This window comes from Microcaecilia unicolor, chromosome 6, assembly GCF_901765095.1.
Source record: "Microcaecilia unicolor chromosome 6, aMicUni1.1, whole genome shotgun sequence".
NCBI lineage: Eukaryota > Metazoa > Chordata > Amphibia > Gymnophiona > Siphonopidae > Microcaecilia > Microcaecilia unicolor.
In genome coordinates, this window is record NC_044036.1 from 136,030,546 (window position 1) to 136,053,928 (window position 23,383).

At 43.3% G+C, this 23,383-nt stretch overlaps 1 protein-coding gene across 2 annotated transcripts in view; it reads right to left on the reverse strand.

The window, feature by feature from the left end:
- Positions 1-23,383, reverse strand: part of PLXNA1 (plexin A1) — a 551,734-nt gene that overhangs the window by 429,467 nt on the left and 98,884 nt on the right. The gene's annotated exons all lie outside the window — the stretch shown is intronic.

The window sequence follows — 23,383 nt, forward strand, 5'->3', positions numbered from 1 at the left end:
GACCAGACTGTGAGTCTTAGATTTGAGAACCACTGGTTTTAAGCCGTCAAGCTACACCCTGTTCTCCTTGGACATACGAGATTGATGGAAGCCTAGATTTATATGGAAGGGGTGGGGGAAGTCGAGGAGCAGAGGGGATGGAGGTCCCCACCACCAAGCTGAGAAGGAGTCCTGCCAGTGAGGGGTGCTGTTTCACCCTCACATTTTCAATAGTGAGGGACAAGCAAGTTCTGAGAGGACTCCAGGGAATTGAAAACACAGTATTGAAGCAGAATGCCCGCCCACTCAGCTTAAAGGGAACAGTGGTCCCCACCAGGGTTTCTTTCTCATGCTAACAGCCCCATGGATACACTATTTGCAAGTAATTTTATAAGGAATCACTAGTTTTAGGTGCCAAGAATGCAAATAAATTGTGGTCTTTTAATCATTTATGCACTGTAAGTGGACACGTGTGTGTAAACGACCTCTTAGAAAATACCGACCAGCGTAAAAGTATGCACAATGTTCGCATGGCATAAACCTTCGCTGTGGGCGAGCACTTGGACAGACTTCAGGTGGCGCAAACAAGTACGCGCACTGAGTATAAAATGCTGTAATTTATGCATTTTACACTCATTTACCCCCCTCAATGGGTGGCAGTAAGTGCTCCCATCCCATCACTTACTGCACATCCATTTCTTTAAAAAAAGAAAAACAAAAATATGCCTTTTACCCGCTGCAGTAAAGGGGGACCTCAGCAGGTGTCAAAAACACGTGATGACACCAACGCAGGCCCCCTTTTGCCACAGCTTCATGCGCAAATCCTAATTGTTGTCAGTTAACATCAATAATTGATCATTACCATCCAAGTATTGATCGTCAATGGCTCGTTAACCAATTAAGTTGTGCACACATCTCAGGATGGCACCCAATTTTGGGTGGCCTTTATTGAATCTAGGGGGAATAGTGCGTAACTGCAACAGGGTATTCGTAGGAGGAGAACACAGGAAGGGTGTGGGCATGTCAAACAATTGCGCACTTACCAGACGACATTTAAAACTATTTAAACAGCCAGAAATGGCTTCTGGTTGGTTAAATTGTACTTAACCAGCTGTGTCCTTATTAGATATTCCAAAACGTGTACAGCAAAAGCAATAGAAACAAAAAGCAAGGACGAGTTGAAGAGGGTATTATTAGGAAAGGAATGGAAAACAAAAATGAGGATGTTATAATGCCTTTGTATCACTCCATGGTGTGACCGCACCTTGAATACTGTGTACAATTCTGGTTGCCGTATCTCAAAAAAGATATAGTGGAATTAGAAAAGGTGCAGAGAAGGGCGACGAAAATGATAAAGGGGGTGGGACGACTTCCCTATGAGGAAAGGCTAAAGCGGCTAGGGCTCTTCAGCTTGGAGAAAAGGCAGCTGAGGGGAGATATGATAGAAGTCTATAAAATAATGAGTGGAGTTGAACTGGTAGATGTGAAGCATCTGTTCACGCTTTCCAAAAATACTAGGACTAGGGGGCATATGATTAAGCTACAATGTAGTAAATTTAAAACGAATCGGATAAAATTTTTCTTCACTCAACGTGTAGTTAAACTCTGGAATTCGTTGCCAGAGAATGCGGTTAAGACGGTTAGCTTAGCAGAGTTTTAAAAAAGTTTGGACGGCTATATGTTTATGTTGCCTTCTCCACTGTATTTTGTACCACCTGCTCTAATTGATAATAAAGACTTCATGAAATTTAAAAAAAAAAAAGTTTGGACGGCTTCCTAAAGGAAAAGTCCATAGACCATTATTAAATTGGACTATTTCTGGGATAAGCAGTATAAAATGTTTTGTACTTTTTTGGGATCTTGCCAGATATTTGTGACCTGGACTGGCCACTGTTGGAAACAGGATGCTGGGTTCGATGGACCTTTGGTCTTTCCCAGTATGGCAATACTTATGTACTTAAATCAGGAAGTCTTTATTAATGGCTAAATAACGACCTGACACGGCCGTGTTTTGGCATCAAAGCCTGCATCAGGGGTCAAACAAATTTACATAGAAATAAAAAATAATATTAAATATAATAAATTAAATATAAAAACATGACATGTAAAACAGTGACATATATAGGAAAATTGTATTGTATGGATGATTACAAGGGCTAAATACATAATAGAAAATAAAAAATAGAGATACGTGTATACGTATAAAAAATTATAATAAATAATGACAGTTTATAGAATAATGTATATGATGGAAACATACTATATGTATGAATTTCTATGTAGATTTGTTTGACACCTGATGCAGGCTTTGATGCCGAAACACAGCAGTGTCGGGTCGTTATTTAGCCATTAGTAAAGACTTCCTGATTTCCTCTTCAACTCGCCCTCGCTTTTTGTTTCCATTGCTTATTAAATTTTCCATCACTATTATGCTTGCAACATATTATGACTCTGTTAATTGAATTCTACTGCTGTTAAACGTGTATATTTCTGATCCTATTTCATGATAGTTCTATTATTAGATTTCAATTTGCTGTTTTCAAGTTTACCTCATTTATTGTATTTATGTTTATTCTTGGTTATTTTACTATTGTTATGCTGTTAACAAAATATCTGCTGTACACCGCCTTGGGCGAATCTCTTCATAAAGGCGGTTAATAAATCCCAATAAATAAATCAATATCTGGCAACACTCAGAGGGACACAGATGGTTCTCTCTCACTAAATATTGCTGGTTAGCACTTAGCCGGTTATATCTTGCAATATAACCAGCTATGCGCCAATGCCCAGCACACAGTCGGCTAAGTTTGGCGGCCAAATTAGGCCACTGAAATAGCGGGGCCTATCTTAACCGGCCAATGCTGAATGTCAGCGGATAACCAGTTAAGTTGAAACCGGCCAAAGATAAACTGGACATTCAATGCCGGTCTGCGGAAACGACCCAGCAATGAATGTCCAGGCTCAGCATTGACCGCCGGAGGCAGCCCAGCCATCTCCTGCAGTCTGAAGATCAGCCCCTTAGGTTTTTTAGATTGTAAGCTCTATTGAACAGGGACTGTCTCTCTATGTCAGGTGTTCAGCGCTGCGTGCGTCTGGTAGCGCTATACAAATGTTAATAATAATAATAATAATAATAGGTTTTAAAATACTGTCATCATTTATGCTCTAAAGTGTAGCATTTAGATGTTGCATTTACAACTGCCACAGACATGACTTAAGTGGACAGCTAAATGTGGGAGTGTACAAGCCGACTTGCGCTAGCAGATGCCATTACTGAATGCGCACTCAGCACGCTGCATTTTGCCTTTCATACATTTATTGAGATCAGTGTTTCTCAAGCCAGTCCTAGAGTATCCCCCCCACCCCTCTGGTTTTCAGGATATCCACAATGAATAGGCATGAGACACATTTGCATACACTGCACTGCATACCAGTCTCTCATGCCTATTCATTGTGGACGTCCTGAAACCCGGACTGGCTAGGGTGTACTCCTGGACTGGCTTCAGAAACACTGATTTAGATGAACTTAGAACCCTCTTCCTCATATTTATGAAACACTCAAAATGGTTCACAAAATATCTCCGATAGGGAGCGACATTTTCAAAGGCCTTTCCAGATACAGCGATGATATGAGTACATGCACGTATGTCCAGCCTGCGTGTGCTCATGTTTACCAGCTCTTCCAAGCAGCATGCCCGAGCAGCTGGGTGTAGGTTATGCACTTATTGGTGAAAATCGATGCTTTTATGCAATTTTATCCAGAAAACCCGGGTGCCCCACACAGCAAATGTCAACAAGGGCATATCATTTTCTAGGGGTCATTTTCAAAGCAGAGTTATGTGCACACTTTTGCTTTGAAAATCCAGCAACATCTGCACATACTTTTTACTGTGTTTGCATAGGTAAAAAATTACCTCTATAAGGCCCAGAGTAAAGCAAAAAGAAAGGAATTATTTATATTTCAAAGAACCAGTTAAGAAGAAACCAGAACCCAAGAACCGCTGACCGCACAACCCAGAGTAGTGAAATGCACTGCCCAGAGATAATCCACATGTTTACTTTCTTCCTAGAGTTCCAGTCCAGTGTTTAGTGACAGATAGCCAGAATGTCTTTGACTTATGTTTCAGGTCTGGATTCTGTTGCTCCTTCTGATGACAAACCAGACAGCAGCAACACAGGGTGTGCGCAGAAAAGCCGAAGAGGTTTTCTTCTAAAAATGTAAATACTTAAGTTTGAAATGTAAATAAACATAGTAAAAAAAAAAAAAAAAAAAAAAGGATATTATGAAAGATTGTTTATGCTGCTAAATGGGAGGATAAATTCGTGTGGGACTTTTACATAAATAAAATGCCAGTCATGTAGCATCACACTCCAGACAAAGAGACCAGAATATTTCAACAGAGGAGGAGGGATGAGGGTAAAAATAACTTTTTCCTGCCAACTCTTTTAACCGCTTGCATGCTGGCTAGTTCCCTAATGGCAGATACCCTGCTTCTAAAAGAGGAGCCCATTACAGACCATTGGCCATCTGATGAGTTGACTGTGCCCAGATGGCTCAGACAGCCCTCCAGAGCGTCCACTCAATGCAGTCAGGCACGCAGTGCTAACCGAGGTACTTCTGGAAAAGCGCTAATCCTCATCCTTGGGACTGAGAGCACTGAAATGTTTTTCCTCCTCAATTAAGCAAGAATCTGGAACTCCATGGGGTCTGAAATTTGGCGGCTCCCACTGTCCATCTGCTAGATGTGTGATCAGCTTAGTGAGGCACATTGAAAGTGTTGGCATGGAGGAGGAGGGAGGGACGGGCAGGAGCTTGGATCCAGGCCTGTGCATTCGGTTTGCAGACTTTTTTTGGAAACTACACGCAAGCAGACTAGCTGACCTCGGTCACACATGCAAAACACAGACAGACCCTTCACTAAATACAGAACAAGTGACCACAGATTAGAAACAGAAAAAGGCAGACAAAACTGAACTGGACACCCCAAGAAGCCAGATTCTGCATGCAATGCAATACTGGAGAAAAAGAAACAAAAATGCTTTTCCTTTTGTATGGTGCAAAATACACAACACTTTTCCCATAATTAAGGGAAAAATCAAAGACGTCCCGCAAAAAAATGAGCAGGAAAAACTCTGGATAATCCTGGGGCAAAGAGGAGAAACAGCAGATAAAACAGTAAAATAGGTTGTATCCTGCCACCAGGTAGGAAATGTACTTAGGGGGCAGGCTGAGTTCGACCCAGATATTCAGTGATTGTTATTGGAGGGGGGGAGGGTAGTACCGGGCACTGAATTACCAGCTCTCTGGGCATCTCTCCCCACTGGACCATTTATAATCAGCAACTTCTCAGACCTCTCCCCTCGCAAAATAAGTGTATGCTTCATTAGAAGATATCCTATGAAGCACAGACCCCAACCCCATCAATAGATGATACTGAAATCAAGGTTTTCTGTAAACCAACACAACAGGTTTAGTCTAAATTTAGTTTCAAAGGCTTTTTGAACCATGGAAATGTCTTGTGAACATTCATTCAAAGAACCTAGGGCAGCACCCTGATTACTACTACTACTACTACTATTTAGCATTTCTATAGCGCTACAAGGCATACGCAGCGCTGCACAAACATAGAAGAAAGAGAGTCCCTGCTCAAAGAACTTACAATCTAAGACAAAAAATAAATAAAGTAAGCAAATCAAATCAATTAATGTGAACGGGAAGGAAGAGAGGAGGGTAGGTGGAGGCGAGTGGTTACAAGTGGTTACGAGTCAAAAGCAATGTTAAAGAGGTGGGCTTTCAGTCTAGATTTAAAGGTGGCCAAGGATGGGGCAAGACGTAGGGGCTCAGGAAGTTTATTCCAGGCTTAGGGTGCGAAGTCTGGAGCTGGCAGGTTGGACATCAGTTGGCATCAGTTGGCAGGTCAATCCAAATCCTTGTAGGACAAACCAGGAGCCCTGTTTACTAAGCCGAACTAAGGGTGCGCTAGCATTTTTAGCGCACGCTGATTAGTGCACACCAAACGCTAAAGTCACCCATAGGAACATATGGGCAAACCTAGCATTTAGCAAGTGCTAAAAAGCACTAGCTCACCTTAGTAAACAGGGTCCCAAGTCCTGTTCTCAACGCCCCAAGACCTATCTGATAAAACATAGGCTTATGGCTCACCTAATCACTACAGCTCAAGGTGAGGTACAATGAACATAAAGTAGCATAAATCACAATAACAAAATGCCCATGAATTCAATAACATAACAGATTTAATTTGCATACATAATGCATCTAGGTGGTTAAACATATGCCAGTCTAAACAGATAGGTCTTCAGATCTTTCCTAAAAGTGCAAACGTCTGCCACAGGTTGACGTAGCATATTCTATAATCTGAGTTCAAAGACTGAGAACGTCCCAACTTGAGTGAACAGACTCCTACCTTCGCTTAATGGCGGAACAACAAGTCTTGTGAACACAAGCTAACCAGATGAGCAGAGGTATTGCTTTGTAAAAGGGAGGGCCAGATTAAAGGTTATGCACAATTGTTAGTAGAAGCTCAAATTTAACCCTAAACTCCACTGAGCCAGTGAAGCCGCTGTTGCATCAAGGTCACATAATCGCGCTGCAGTTTTCTGCGCGGTCTATAGCACCAGAAACTCAGTCCCAACCCTACAAGAAATTTAAGAAGGAATTGAAAACCAGGCGCTCTCAAATTTTTTATAGTTTTGTTATCTCCTGACATGTTGTGGAGTCCTCAACGGTCAGCATCCTTGTTTCCACTCCTCGATTGTTTATAGGTTAATATTTTGTTGGGTAATTTACATTTTTATACGTTATACTTGTAAGTCACAGTATATTCCTTGGTTCTGTAAAACTTAAAACCCACTATGCCAATATGAAGGGTCGAAGAGCAGACAGTCTAGACATTATTGAAGTCTGATGTGGTCTAGTGACCCCCCACCAGGGCAGGGCCGGCTTAACCATTAAGAAAACTAGGTAATTGTTTGGGGCAGCAAGTTCTAGGTGGTGGCACAGAGCAGCTGGATTCAAAGCAAAAGAACAGATACTGAAAGCCAGACAGACTCAAAAAGGGAGGATGAGCAATTTTCAGATTTCAGCTTACCCAGGTAAATGGTATTTAGAAATTGCCTCTCTTATGCAGGGCTTTTTTTGAGGGGGTACTGAGTACTGGCACCTTTTCCATTGTCTGCTAAAATTGACCCATGGTCCTCAAGTTTTAATGGAAGAGCTCAGGCTCTACACACCAATTCTGCCTTGACTGTGACTGGCTGCAAGGGGCCTGGCTATTGTGGGGTGGGTCCCTCAGTGATCACCCCACCCCTGAAGGGTGGCCTATCATTTGAGTACTGGCACCTTTTTTGCTAGAAAAAAAACACACTTTATGTACAAACATATGAAACTCCTGTTAAGTAAACAAGACCAGGCTGAAAATATATAAAGAGCATCCAAACAGGTCATGCCATCTTGCCACTGTTCAAACTAATCATTTTTAGCAGTGTGATCTGAATACGCCCAACTGGGTATCGTTTGATAATTAAACTCAGTTACGATCACCCCAACTCTAACCCTGGCAGAACGATCCTGTGAAAACACACACTGGAAATCACACTGTTCCATATTAAACTTTGTTAAATTTACATGTGTCTCAGCTACATTTTGACTCTGGTACAGTATGAGTATTCAATGATCTTGCCCATTAGCAACTGTAATTAACTCCGCAATGAAGAACCGGGGATTGATCGTACTCTGAGAGAGCAGAGGAAAGACGGCACACATGGCAGGGGGAATGAGATCTTTACAAACCAAACAGACGTGGAGGTGTTAAGAAGTCTACCAGTATAACATGCATCTAAGAAGGAATAAGACATTCATACCAGCCACTATATTTTACTCATTTCTGGTAGGTTTGTGAGGTCTGTCATGTATCCTGGGACTTGGCCGTAGATAATTTTGTGGACCAGGGTGCAGATTTTGAAGGTAATACGTTCTTTGATTGGTAGCCAGTACAGTTTTTCTCGGAGGGGTTTGGCACTTTCGAATCACGATTTGCTAAATATCAGCCGGGCTGAGGTACTAATCACAAGGCTACTTCCAGGGGTGTGCTGGTAAATTGTTAACAGGGGGCTCTCTCTCGCCAGCAAAGTAAAAGAGAATTCAGGAGGGGCCCAAGCCCACATTTTGGGATCCATTTGTTAAAGTAGCCATGGAGAACCGGCTCCCAAAGTTCTTAAAAACTTAAACAGCTCTCGAGAGCCTGTGAGAGCCTGCTCCAGCACACCACTGGCTACTTCTCCATACAGCACAGAAACCTATGTACCCTAGGTTACTCAGTGAGCATCAGGGTAGGCTATTACATTTGGAGTTTGCAGATCAGGGCCGGGACTAGCAAAGCTAGGAGGCCGGCTTGCACTTCCATCGACACACTCAGCATTCTTCTATCAGTCAACAGAACGACCCACACGTGGATATCTAAACATGAAGAGTTTACTCAAACTTAAAATTCATATAACTGGCGCATGACTTCACAGCAACTATTTACATGAATCGTATCTGTCAGACATGTTTCAGCAAGTTAAATAGTAAATGATACAATCTTTTATACTCTGCTCACTAATCCTTTATTCTTAGTTGCTAGGCTCAGTGAAAAGCTGGCTCTCCCCAGAGGGATGGCTCTGGCCTTGGAGGCTTTACCTGGGCTGATCTTCTGGGACACAGTCCCTGCTTTCTCCTTCTCAGGCTGAACTGTGTTGCATCTCTTTTCCTTTATCCTTTTCTCTAGGAGAAGGCTGCTGGACTCTTCACCCGAAGAGGTCTAGCTGCTTTCCAGACTTTCTGACTGGTTCCCACTTCCAGTGTTACTTTAGGATCACAGACTGTGCTAGTGAGCGGCCTTGCTGTCTCTTAATATTGGTGATATGGGAATGGCCAGGGACTCAGGACCAAAATCTTGGTCCTTTTGCAGGAAGGTACACTGGTCAGGAATCTGTAACTAAAGAAAAGGCACTCCTCTTGGACTGGGTTTTTCTACCAGCCAGTTTACCCTCCATGGGATATATCTTCCCACCTTGACAATCAGAAAGGAAGACAACCCATGTCTAAAAAAAAAATGGGGTATGAGAAAAATGTCAGAACTCCTTTACTTTGGTAGAACAATTACAGGTCCCTGCATTGCTCAACAGGCAGAACTTCAGTTGTCTCTACACCTAGATCTGGAAGAGACTGAATCCTAAATGTTCTTTATAACTCCTTTGGCTGGAACGGGAAGATTATTGGGAGGTTAACACAGAAAAGATCAGGACACCATACTGATAAGCCAAGAAGAAGGTCCTACAATGGCAATCAAAAGCTTATGAAAGCAAAAAGCATCGCCTACAAGGTGGCGTGAAGCAGTGCAGTCTATGCAAAAGCCACTGAAGGAACGTTTTGAAGCCTCATCAAAAGCAATAGAGTGAGGCCACAGCATTGTCTCAGGCTCCAGTAAAATCCAGCACGAAGGCGCCGTCCCTGAGAATCCACATCCAGAATGACCACATCCAGCTAGCGATAGAACAGCACCGCAGGGCATAGTACATAAGTATTGCCATACTGGGAAAGAGGAGAGATTCCTGCATTCTTTCTGAAGGTCTGCCAGAGCACCTGAGGCATGCTGATATGCAGCCTGCCACATGCTGACACACACCCTGCCACGCCTTCTTCCTAGCTGGGCTTACACAGTGTGACACTTCTTGAGCGAACATGAAATTTCTTACAAGAACTAACACCAGCTGCACAAACGGTAGCAGGAGTTGCTTTTTCCACTCTTTTCCTAGCAGAAACCATTTTCCTGCCCCTTTTCTAAACCCACATGCAATTTGTTCTTAAGTTAGTCTAACTCCTGTTTATCTTATCTGTCCATCTGTTACACCCTACGCTGTCTATTAAGACGTTTGATTGTGTATTGTGTTGAAACTGTAAATAGCATCCTGTGTACTGTTATTTGAATATTTTACTGCTGTAATTATGCACTGCCCATGGTTGGCTTATTCTTGCTGTAGGTGATTTTAATCAAACAGGCAGTAAATAAATCCTAATAAATAAATAATAACAAATATCCAGTGTGTTCCTTGACTTCTGAAACTGTGTCTTATCGAGAGACCACAGTCTCCACTCTTCACTGAGGGAGTCTTTTATAAAGCGTCAGTAAGCCCAATGCAGGCTTATGAAATGCTAAATCGGGACTACCACTGGCCCGCTGTGGCCACTGGTGGTAGTTCTGCTCCAAGCACACGTCATTTCCAGGAGAAAACGAACCCCCCCCCCCCCCCCCCCCCCAGGAATGGCTTGTGCAGCGGTAACCAGGTGGTAATCAGGCATTACCGTGCGCTGCCCGGTTACCACTGGGTTACGGTGGGAGCCCTTAGGGCTTCCCACCATGTGGCCACGTTTGACAGGGGGCTTTTTACCTGCTGTGGTAAAAAGAGCCCTGGTGCGTGGGGAAAACGGCCCCTGCTGCTAGCACAGGGCTCTAAAGGACCACTATATGCTATACATTTACCCCCCAATATTCAAAAGCATTTAACTGGCTATATTCAGCAGGAGATAACCAGCTACTCCTGAAAGTCACTGGATAGTGGTTAGCAGATAGCCAGTTATAGTGGGCGATATAACCAGCTACCTGCCGATATTCAGCCCCACTTCAGTGACTATATTTGGCCGCACGAATACATAGGATATCTTTGGCCAGTTTGAACATAAGCGGCTAAGTCTGACTACTGACTTAGCCTGTTATGTTGGAAACCGTCCAAAAATTAACTGGATTAATCAATACCGGTCACTGGTAACGGCCCGGTATTGAAAATCTTGGTTCAGCGCCGACCGCCGGAGTCAACCCGGCTAAATCCCACAGTCTGAATATCGGCCCCTTAAACTCTCAGATTATCCAGGAATTTCCACAACCTACAAATATTCTCACCTCAGTGGCATGAATTGGGAGCTAGACTTAAGAAAGTGGAATATCACGTCAGGACGCGTTAACGCCATGAATGCGAACCACTTTATGCAATGCGTCCTATTTACTAACAATACACATTAATCCCCGGATTCTATATATGGCACTAATCTAAGATATGCACCCAATTAAATTAGTAAAGGGTGCTAATTAACACTAATTGGCACCAAATTGGAATTGGGCGCACAGTTTACTATGCGCTGTTCTATAACAATGTACACTCAAATCCCATAGCGCAACCGAAAAGGGGCATGGCCATAGGAGATCTAGGGGTGGGTCAGGGGATGTTCCTAAAATTTGCACTGGGAATTTGGCATAAGTCCTGGCACCCAAATTTGGGTGCCAAAATCAGCGTTCAGTGCTATGCTATAATGGGCAGTGAGTTTTGCACACCATTTACTGAATTTAGCCCTAAAAGCATTATAATTACCCTACTGGGTCAGCCCACGGGTCCATCTAGCCCAGTATCTTGTTTCCAACAGAGGCTGAAAAAGTATCAAGATTCCAGGCTACTTAACCCCAGGGATAAACAGTGGTTTTCCCCAAGTCTAACTTAACAACGGTTTATGGACTTTTCCTCCAAACCATTTTGAAACCCAACTACTTTATTCATTCATTCATTTATTTCCCTTTTTATACCGGCCTTACTAACTGGCAGACAGGGAGGTAGGTGTACAGGCTAAAAAATTACAAATATTTAGTAGGAAAGGAACAACAATTTTGGATACGGAAGAAAACTCATACGCTGAAACAAAGTCAAGTTACAAGGAAAATTAGAAGGAAGGTTGGTTATGTGGGTTGTCATGAACGAAGAGGGGAAAGACAAGGAGGGGGAATAAGTGCAAAAAGAGCAAACCCTGGCAGACGGATGACACCCCTCTCTATGCAGAGCCAAAAGCAAGAGTAAAAAGCCAGGTTTTCAAAGCGATCTTAACTTGTTGCACGTATCGCTAGGAGCACTGTGTTCCAGAAAAATGATGGTGAAAAAGAAAGCTCTGTGCCTGGTGGATTCAACAATAGCCTGTTGTGGGCCTGAGAGAACACGAGACGGAGAATAGGGGACTGTTAAAGAAGATAAGTATTCAGGTAAACCTACCCAAAATGCCTTAAAAGTGAGGAGTAATTGTTTATAAATGGTGTATTGTTACTACTATTAATAATCATTTCTATAGAGCTACTAGATGTATGCAGTGCTGTACACATTACATGCAGGTACTTTCTCTGTCCCTAGGGGGCTCACAATCTAAGTGTTGGACCTGGGGCGATGGAGGGTTAATTGACTTGCCCAGGGTCACAAGGAACCGCAGTGGAAATTGAACCCAATTCACCAGGATCAAAGTCCACTGCACTAACCACTAGGCTACTCCTCCTATGTGCTACTATGAAATTTCATAAAGTGTCCTCTTGTCTTTGTACTGAAATAATAAACCATTGATTCATCTCTACCCATTTCACTTCACCCAGTATTTTACAGACCTCTATCATATCCCTCCTCAGCCATTTCTTCTCCAAGAGTTTATAACCTCTTTAGCTTTTCCTCGTATGAGAGTTTTTCCACCCCTTAATCACTTTGGTTGCCCTTCTTTGTACCTTTTCCAGTTCCACCATATTGTTTTGGAGATGCGTCAACCAGAATTGCACACAATACTCAAGATGTGGTCTCACCAAGGCATAATGAGATCCTTTGATTTATTCTCTATCCTAATAATTCCTAAAGTTCTATTTGCTCTTTTGGCTGCTTCTGCACATTAAGCAGATTTTAATGTATTGTCCACAGTGACAAGTAGATTTCTTCTCAGTTAGTGGTTCCTAATGTGGAACTTAGCATCATGTAGCTATAATGTGGGTTATTCTTCCCAATAACATTAAATGTCATCTGCCATTTGGATGCCCAGTCTTCCAGTTTTGTGAGGTCTCGCTGCAATTTCTCGCAGTCTGCACAAGATTTAACAACTCTGAATAGTTTTTCTGTCATCTGAAAACTTGTCACTCATTTCCAGATCATTTATACATATGTTAATACACTCTAGGAAATCTAATCCCAAGTCTTTTTAAAACGGAAAGTAAAGCATAAGATCTTAAAATCTATCTATCTGTGTTCACCTCGTGCACCTGTTTTTGCGGATAAAATTGGTTCCTGAACCAGTTTATCTGCCTGTAATGCAGTAATGTCTGTCACCCTCTTCCTCAGGCTGACACACAACATCTGAGTTCTTGGGTCCCCTGCTATTCCGTGGGCTGCAGCACACACGGATCTGAAGTACTAGTGATAAATGTATTTTTAATGCACTGCTGAGCATATACAGTACAGTACAACACCAATAAGTGTTCACACAGGGCTGGGCATTTGGGGTTCTTGCCCCACGCCTCTAGAAAGACTTGCCTGCTGATCTGCAATTAGAACCAGCCTAGATGAAATTTAAGACTGGTTTAAAAACCTCCTATCACACACACAGAAAGGTATTTGCTAGGAGTACTTCCATCTTGCATGTGCTAATCAGAGTACCTATGATTTATTTTGGGGGGGGGGGGGGGGGTTGTTTGAATGCTAGGCTGGGAGCCTCTCTGGATGTGAGTTCTGCAATTATCTCTCGTGGGTTTTTTTTAATTGCACATTATGAGTTGTGAATGTCTTTTTGCAGTATGTTGAGCTTTCATTTGATACATTGTGCTTATAATTACAGATTGCTAGTTTGTGTTTATACCACTGTACAAACTTTACATTGTTTGATTTTAAAATTATAAGCTGCTTAGTTATTTGGAATAATAGGCTGAATAATAAATAACTATGAAACTTGAAATTTCAGGTATAAGTGTCATCCCCAAAAGGACTAAGAGGGAATCAGAAGTAATAGGAAATGTTGTCATTTGCCCAATGTCAGTGGCACAAATGGAACTTGAACCCTGGCATATCTGCTTCTCAGCTCAATGCTCTGATGGCTTGAACAATTCGCACCTGCAAAAAGTCTTTCATCTTTCTGAAATCCTGTACGAGTCCTCCTAAAAGCCTTTTTGTGCTATTTACAGCAGGTTTAACCCAGGTGTTAAACAACATCAAAACCACCAGAGAGATAACAGCTACCCGACCCTGAAAACCACTGCTAGCTCTGAAAGGGCTTTGGGAGTGCATGTAGCATTCTTCAGCCAAATTTATCCTGCAACCTAACACAGAACTGTGATGTCACTGAAATAGTAGGCAACACCAAACCTACTAAAAAAAAATAAAATAAAAAATAAAAAAAAAACAAGAACATACACTCCCTGGCTTAGAAAGTCCTGCAGTGGGATTCAGACCAGCCAGCTACCCCACAGAACATTACAAGATCAACAAAGGAAAATCAAAGAAGGAACAGTGCAGCTTATGGGACTAGGAGACAGCTCAGAGAGCCCCTCATTGAATACCACAGTCAAGGCTCTCTCCTCTCCCTTGGAGCCCTTGAGTTACAGTACACAGATATATCTCCTGAACTCTTGCAGACTCGGACACTGCATGCAGGCTCTGAAATGGAATGTTTCCATTAGGCTGCAGGAAGCTGGAATTAATTGTCAGTAAAAACACAGGCGGGTCTGGCAGGAGGGCTTGGAGCCTATGTTCTCCCCATCTCCCACTGTGCCAGGTCTGGATTAATGCAGCCACGCAGTTACACCCTGCAAAGAAGAGATCTGAAAGAGGAAGAGATGAGTTCCATGCCAGGGTCTGGAATGAATTAGCTAACGTTACACTCACATTCTCCTCAGCAATCCCGAGCCGCAGTGCGATACAGCAGAGACCACATTTTCATTCCTTCATGTCACAATCGATGTATGACCTCAAGCAAACCACTTAACCTCCAGATGCTGAAACCTCAATTAGAGGCTCTTTAAAGGTGGGCAAGGCTGAGCAGAGAAGCAGGGCTGGGCTCTAGGAGCTAAATTAATAAACCTCCCCTTGCCCTGCCATTTCTGAACTCATGCCTGTCCCGTCTTCCTCAATAGGAGATGGTATAGCTTCATCCAAGAGGCCTGACCAGCCACACAGCTTTATTGAGACATAAACATGCAAGGAAAACAACCTTGTACATTTACTTCAACCACCAGCAAGCCCGCCGTGGGATCCAGCAAGGCCATCAGTATCTCCAACGGTAGGTGTGGTGGGGGTGGCACCAACAGTGAAGCAAGGTGGCCCCATCCTGCACCCAAAGAGGCTCCAGCGTGAGCTGTGCATTGTTTCATGGGTACACCAGCCCTTTCACGGTCAAATCTCTGTCTCTAGTCCATCCAGTTCCCCTCTGGCTCAGGTACACCTGCCACCAGCCCAGGGTAGTTCTGTGGATGTGCCCCAGGCTCCCCCACAACTAACTGTGGCCTGTGATTAACATATTGGAACAAATTAGAACACCTTCTCCAATGCCTCCTGCAGATCATTGTTAAAAAGGTCATTGCCTATCTCTGACAAGTGTACTTCCTCTTTCCAATACAGCCCAGTACATTCAGGGTCTACCCAATCATGCGCTTGTGAGAGTCTCCCAACCTGCAGGTCCACATTCCCAGCTGTCTGTTTACCTTCTTCCTCCTTGACCCCCACATCTTCAGGTGAATGCCCTGATACAGGCATTATGAAAACATGGCCCATGTCGGGTCCCCAATAAAGTTTGTTATCTACATCTCATCTTCAGGCGCACTGCACTTGTTTTTTGTTCTGTTACAATCTACATTTGCATATGAGGCAATGAATGGTAAAGTGACTTACCCAAATCAGAAGAATTGTGAGTGGGAGAAGCAGAATTTGGACACTAGTTTCATTGGCCCTGCTGAGTTCCCTTCAGATATGTTTCTAATTACGACTAAACAGGTTGGATTTGAAGCAGGATCCAAAAGAGATGTTTCAGGATCTCACAGTATCCCGAGCTATCTAGTCCCCCTATTACAACCATGCCTGCATTAACATGTCCCAAAGCTACACACAAGACCACAGGATCCCTAAGGAAATTCAGCCCTCTGTCACAGCTCTAAACCATCTCAAGAAAGATATAGTAGAACTGGAAAAGGTGCAGCGAAGGGCAACAAAAATGATAGCGGGGATGGGACGACCTCCCTATGAGGAAAGACTAAGGAGGCTAGGGCTTTTCAGCTTGGAGAAGAGACGGCTGAGGGGAGACATGATAGAGGTATATAAAATAATGAGTGGAGTGGAGTGGCTAAACAGTAAGATAAAGGAAATCATTAGAGCCAAAAAACAATCCTTCAGAAAGTGGAGAAGAGAACCAACTGAAAGTAACAGGATAGATCATAAGGAATGCCAAGCCAAATGCAAAGCGGAGATAAGGAGGGCAAAAAAGGACTTTGAGAAGAAATTAGCGTTGGAAGCAAAAATACATAGTAAAAACTTTTTTAGATACATTAAAAGCAGGAAACCGGCCAAAGAGTCGGTTGGGCCGCTGGACGAAAATGGTGTTAAAGGGGCGATCAAGGAGGACAAAGCCGTAGCGGAGAAATTAAATGAATTCTTTGCTTCGGTCTTCACCGAGGAGGATTTGGGGGGGACACCGGTGCCGGAAAGAATATTTGAAGCGGGGGAGTCGGAGAAACTAAACAAATTCTCTGTAACCTTGGAGGATGTAATGGGTCAGTTCAGCAAGCTGAAGAGTAGTAAATCACCGGGACCTGATGGTATTCATCCCAGAGTATTAATAGAACTAAAAAATGAACTTGCGGAGCTACTGTTAGAAATATGCAATCTGTCCCTAAAATCGAGTGTAATACCGGAAGACTGGAGGGTAGCCAATGTTACTCCGATTTTTAAGAAAGGTTCCAGAGGAGATCCGGGAAATTATAGACCGGTGAGTCTGACGTCGGTGCCGGGCAAGATGGTGGAGGCTATTATTAAGAATAAAATTGCAGAGCATATACAAAAACATGGACTGATGAGACAAAGTCAGCACGGATTTAGTGAAGGGAAGTCTTGCCTCACCAATCTAATGCATTTTTTTGAGGGGGTAAGCAAACATGTGGACAATGGGGAGCCGGTTGATATTGTATATCTGGATTTTCAGAAGGCGTTTGACAAAGTGCCGCACGAAAGACTCCTGAAGAAATTGCAGAGTCATGGAATCGGAGGTAGGGTATTATTATGGATTAAGAACTGGTTGAAAGATAGGAAGCAGAGAGTAGGATTGCGTGGCCAGTATTCTCAGTGGAGGAGGGTAGTTAGTGGGGTCCCGCAGGGGTCTGTGCTGGGTCCGTTGCTTTTTAATGTATTTATAAATGACCTAGAGATGGGAATAACTAGTGAGGTAATTAAATTCGCCGATGACACAAAATTATTCAGGGTCGTCAAGTCGCAGGAGGAATGTGAACGATTACAGGAGGACCTTGCGAGACTGGGAGAATGGGCGTGCAAGTGGCAGATGAAGTTCAATGTTGACAAGTGCAAAGTGATGCATGTGGGTAAGAGGAACCCGAATTATAGCTACGTCTTGCAAGGTTCCGCGTTAGGAGTTACGGATCAAGAAAGGGATCTGGGTGTCGTCGTCGATGATACGCTGAAACCTTCTGCTCAGTGTGCTGCTGCGGCTAGGAAAGCGAATAGAATGTTGGGTGTTATTAGGAAGGGTATGGAGTCCAGGTGTGCGGATGTTATAATGCCGTTGTATCGCTCCATGGTGCGACCGCACCTGGAGTATTGTGTTCACTACTGGTCTCCGTATCTCAAAAAAGATATAGTAGAATTGGAAAAGGTACAGCGAAGGGCGACGAAAATGATAGTGGGGATGGGACGACTTTCCTATGAAGAGAGGCTGAGAAGGCTAGGGCTTTTCAGCTTGGAGAAGAGACGGCTGAGGGGAGATATGATAGAAGTGTATAAAATAATGAGTGGAATGGATCGGGTGGATGTGAAGCGACTGTTCACGCTATCCAAAAATACTAGGACTAGAGGGCATGAGTTGAAGCTACAGTGTGGTAAATTTAAAACGAATCGGAGAAAATTTTTCTTCACCCAACGTGTAATTAGACTCTGGAATTCATTGCCGGAGAACGTGGTACGGGCGGTTAGCTTGACGGAGTTTAAAAAGGGGTTAGATAGATTCCTAAAGGACAAGTCCATAGACCGCTATTAAATGGACTGGAAAAATTCCTCATTTTTAGGTATAACTTGTCTGGAATGTTTTTACGTTTGGGGAGCGTGCCAGGTGCCCTTGACCTGGATTGGCCACTGTCGGTGACAGGATGCTGGGCTAGATGGACCTTTGGTCTTTCCCAGTATGGCACTACTTATGTACTTATGTACTTATGAGTGGAACAGGTGGATGTGAAGCGTCTGTTCACGCTTTCCAAAAATACTACGACTAGGGGGCATGTGATGAAACTACAGTGTAGTAAATTTAAAACAAATAGGAGAAACTTTTTCTTCACCCAACGCATAATTAAACTCTGGAATTCGTTGCTGGAGAACGTAGTGAAGGTGGTTAGCTTGGCAGGGTTTAAAAAGGGGTTGGACGGTTTCCTAAAGAACAAGTCCATAGACCGCTACTAAACGGACTTGGGAAAAATCCACAATTTCGGGAATAACTTGTATAAAATGTTTGTACATTTGGGTAGCTTGCCAGGTGCCCTTGACCTGGATTGGCTGCTGTTGGGGACAGGATGCTGGGCTCAATGGACCTTTGGTCTTTTATGGCATTACTTATGTACTTATATGTAGGTGGAAGATTTGCGGCTATTTTTATAATGGGGGAAGGGGGCAGAAAACTGTTTTTGACCCATTTCGAACTGGAAACCTGCAGCCTAAGTGAAAGCTGCAGCACCCCCAGAATTACTAGTTCCATCATTTATACATTTTGGGTGTGTCCTGCAAATATTGGCAAGCGCATCCTGAAGGTATGAAATCTACTGGCTACAATCTTCGTAAAAAGAAAAAACTACTACTATTTCTACTTATCACTTCTACAGACGTAAGCAGCGCTGTACACTGAACACGTATTAGACAGTCCCTGCTCAACAGAGCTTACAATCTAGGACAGACAAACAGGACAAGTAAGAGATAAGGGAATTACTTAAGGTGGGAATGATAAAACAGACATGGGTACTGAACAAGTGAATAGGAGTTAGGAGTTAAAAGCAGCCGCAAAAAGGTGGGCTTTTAGCCTAGATTTGAATACAGCCAGTCTGAGCTTATGTACTGATTCAGGAAGTCTATTCCAGGTATACGGTGCAACAAGATAAAAAGAACAGAGTATGGAGTTGGCAGTGGAGAAGAAGGGTACAGATAAGAGAGATTTACCCAGTGAATGGAGTTCCCGGGGAGGAATGTAGGGAGAGATAAGAGTGGAGAGGTACTGAGGAGTTGCAGAGTGAATGCACTTATAGGTCAATAAGAGGAGTTTGAACTGTATGCGGAAACGGATAGGAAGCCAGTGAAGTGACTTGAGGAGAGGGCTAATATGCGCATAGCCACACTGGCGGAATATAAGTCATGTAGCAGAATTTTGAACAAATTGAAGGGACAAGAGAGGGCTTATTGGGAGAGCTGTGAGAAGCAAGTTACAGTAGTCTAAGAATGAGGTGATAAGAGTGTGGAAAAGGGTTTTGGTAGTGTGCTTAGAAAGGAAGGGACGAATTTTGGTGATGATATAGGTTTAGCAGTCTGTTGGATATGTGCAGAGAAAAAGACAGAGGAGTCAAAGATGACCCCAAGGTTACGAGCTGATGAGACAGGGTGGATGAGAGTGTTATCCACAGAGATAGAGAATGGGGGAAGAGGAGAGGTGGGTTTAGGGGGAAAAATAAGAATCTCAGTCTTGGCCATATTTAGTTTCAGATGACGGTCAGACATCCAGGCAGCAATGTCAGACAGACAGGCTGAGATTTGGGCCTGGATTCCTGCTGAGATTTCTGGTGTGGAGAGGTAGATCTGGGAGTTAGCAGCATAAAGGTGATACAGAAAATCATGGGATGAGAGCACCAAGGGAAGAAGTATAGATGGAGAAAAAAAGAGGTTCCAAGATGGAGCCCTGAGGTACACCAACTGATAGTGGGATGGAAGTGGAGGAGGATCCACCAGAAAAAGCAAACGGTCTTGTGAACCTGTAAAGAAAGGTGGGAGCTGAGCATTCAGCTGTTCCAAGGACAGAAAGGAGACACGCTGGAAGTAATGCCTGCAACATAAGGAATTTGAGCGAACAACTTATAGAATAGCGACTAAAGAAAGTTATACATGTAACTGCTAATTAGTGTCAATTACGGCCAATAATTGAATTGTTGCACATGCAACTGGACTTATTCTATAACTTGTGCACACAAATTTGTTTCTCTTGCCGAGTCTTGCCCAAGGGAATGAAAATGGAAAAAAAAACTGATTCAGCCTTCCTCTCATACTAAGGGCATGTTCAGACTGTTGCCTGTGAAAGTAAAAACCGTGGGAAATGTACAACATACACTTCCCCAAACATGAGGGCTGGAAACGCACCTCAGAGGCCCGTGAAAGAACATCTTCAGTGAAAATATCCAATGCACATTCCTATCAACCTGGGATCCTATACCACACCCAGACAGGATAAACTCTGTGTATCAAAGACACAGCCTGAGGCCAGTCATGAAAGGCATGCAGGGTGCAAAGGGGGGGGGGGGGGGGTGAAGCCAAAGTCACCAGCTCTCTCCAATAACTGAAGCAGAGTGAAGCCATTCTCTAGTTCTTTCATCCATATCACCAGATGTTGTGCAACCCCTAAGGAAACTGGAAACTGTCTCTAATAATAGGCTGAGCTGGATTGTAACATCTGGCACTTTTCAAAGCTCAAGTGAAGAGAATTAAAGGAAGAGAAGGTCACGTGGAACAGCAGAGACGTCCCACAAAAATAGTCCTTAGAAAAGAGAGAGTTCTGTCTGCTCTACATTCATCACTCCCTCCACACAAATGCTTCCTTAGATTTTCGACCAGCAAGAGAAACGTTTTCTTTAACCCCTCCATTCTTCCTCTCACTCTACGAAATGTCAACCCTTCCACTCTCCCTCCCCTCCATCCTGCCCAGTGTCAGCCTTTCCATCGTCTAAGTACATAAGTACATAACCGTTGCCATACTGGGATAGACCGAAGGCCCGTCAAGCCCAGCATCCTGTTTCCAACAGTGGCCAATCCAGGTCACAAGTACCTGGCAAGATCCCAAAACAACACAATACATTTTATGCTGCTTATCCTAGAAATAAGCAGTGGATTTTCCCGAAGTCCATATTAATAATGACTTATGGATTTTTCTTTTAGGAAGCTATCCAAACCTTTTTAAAACCCCACTAACTGCTTTTTACTACATTCTCTGGCAACATATTCCAGATTTTAAATTACATGTTGCGTGAAAAAATATTTTCTCTGATTTGTCTTAAATTTACTACTTTTTAGCTTCATTGTGTGCTCCCTAGTCCTAGTATTTTTGGAAAGAGTAAATAAGCTATTCACTCATTATAGACCTCCATCCTGCCCAGTGACAAGCCTTCCACTCTCCCATTCCTCCATCCTGTCCAGTGTTAACCGTTCCACTTCTCCATCCTGCCCAGTGTCAAACCTTCCACTCCCCCACTCCTCCATTATCAACAGTGTCAACTCTTCCACTCTCCCTCTCCTCCATCCTGCCCAGTGTCAAACCTTCCACTCTCCCTCTCCTCCATCTGACCCAGTATCAGCCCTTCCACTCTTCGTCCTCTCTCTCCTATCCAGTGTGGGTAGTGGACATTTGAAGGGAAATTGAGTCTACTATTCAAAGTCAGCAGAAATGTGAGACACTGGAATTTCCTTATGAGCAGCAATTGTAAAGGTTCTATCAATAATTCAGAGCCTGCCAGCCCTTACCAGCTTATTACTTTACTAGCCCAAGGCAAAGAAAGCAATGGCAGGCTTCAGCAAGGTCTCCCCTGTGATAATATTACCACAGACCTGTTGTGGCTTTCACTCAATAGGCCCTCTTACAGCAGTTATGTCTCTGCCTGTGAGAACCTATCTGAATCCCTCCCAGTATCTCTCAGTCAGAAAGATTTGAGGAAGCCAAGGTCACCAGGCTAGTGCTGGAATGCTGCTCACTGAGGCCTCTGTGAAGGGGGAGGGGGTGACCATTCAAAAAAAAAAAAAAAAAAAAAAAAGGTTACCAATGCAATTGGTTGGAGAAGGGAGGGAATTTCATTTCACCCTAGCAGTGCCATGGGTATTACCCTTTGGTGTGGTTATATGGAATTAACGAGCTGGATATTTTGTAAAAAGTGAGCTGGGGTCTTACAATGCACATGGGCTGCTGAGACACCAGTAACCTGATCCACAGAGGAAGGGCAAGGAGGACACACTGCCTCATTTCTAATTTCCACATATTGGGAGTTATCAATAGAAATCAAACAAAATAAAACATGGAAAAGAAAATAAGATGATACCTTTTTTATTGGACATAACTTAATACATTTCTTGATTAGCTTTCGAAGGTTGCCCTTCTTCATCAAATCGGAAATAAGCATTTTGGGAGCAATTTTGATTTCCTGAGGACCTTGCACCAGTTCTCAAAGGAAAAGTGTGCCCACCCTTCCCGTTTCAAAACTGCCCAGGTTAAAGTCCCTGCAAAGATTTTCACCTCCCTTCTCTGTGGGCACTTCTTCCCTTGAAAACACGTACGTTTGATAATTCAATATTACACGTTTGCAAGCCTCACTCTGGAACACTCTGCTCGGTGTGAGTAATAGCATGCGTGTTCATACTTTTACCCAAGGGGGGGGGGGCAGTTTTCAGAAGCCCTTTTACCTGTGTAATTCATCACAAAAGCTTGCAGCAACTTTTTCTTCTGGGGTTTGCAGGTGCATTCCCTATGCCAGTATACAAGTTCTGCTGCTTTCTCACTCGGAAACGTAAAGTTAACTTTTCCGAGTGAGAAAGCAGCAGAACTTGTTGAAGCATAGATATTGCTACTTAAAGGTACATGTTGACCCATTGCTATTTTGAAAGCTAGAGTGCTCAGAGAACATCCAGACAAAGACTCCTGAGGCAGGCCATTGTGGCCGAAACACAGCTTGTGTCGAGTCATTGGATGTTTCAATAAAATTTCTGACCAACTTCGACATTGTCTAGCTTCGCTTTTGTTGTCTCCTTCGCAGTCATTGGCACCAACATTTCAAAATGATTGGGGGAGCCAAACACAATACAAATTACCTCTCTCTGCACACAGTGGCGGAGCGTAGTCAATAATGGGGTGGTCAGCACCCACAGAGCTAGCAACATGAGTTCATTAGGTATTTCTTGTCCCTGGAGGGTTCACAATCTATGCCTATACCTGAGATAATAAAGGGTTAAGCGACTTGTCCAAGGTCACAAGGAGCCTCAACAGTTCACCTTTTTTTCTCTGAGGCAACACACCAGCATGGTACATACACGATTGCAATAAGTGTTCACCAGTGAACTTAGCAGA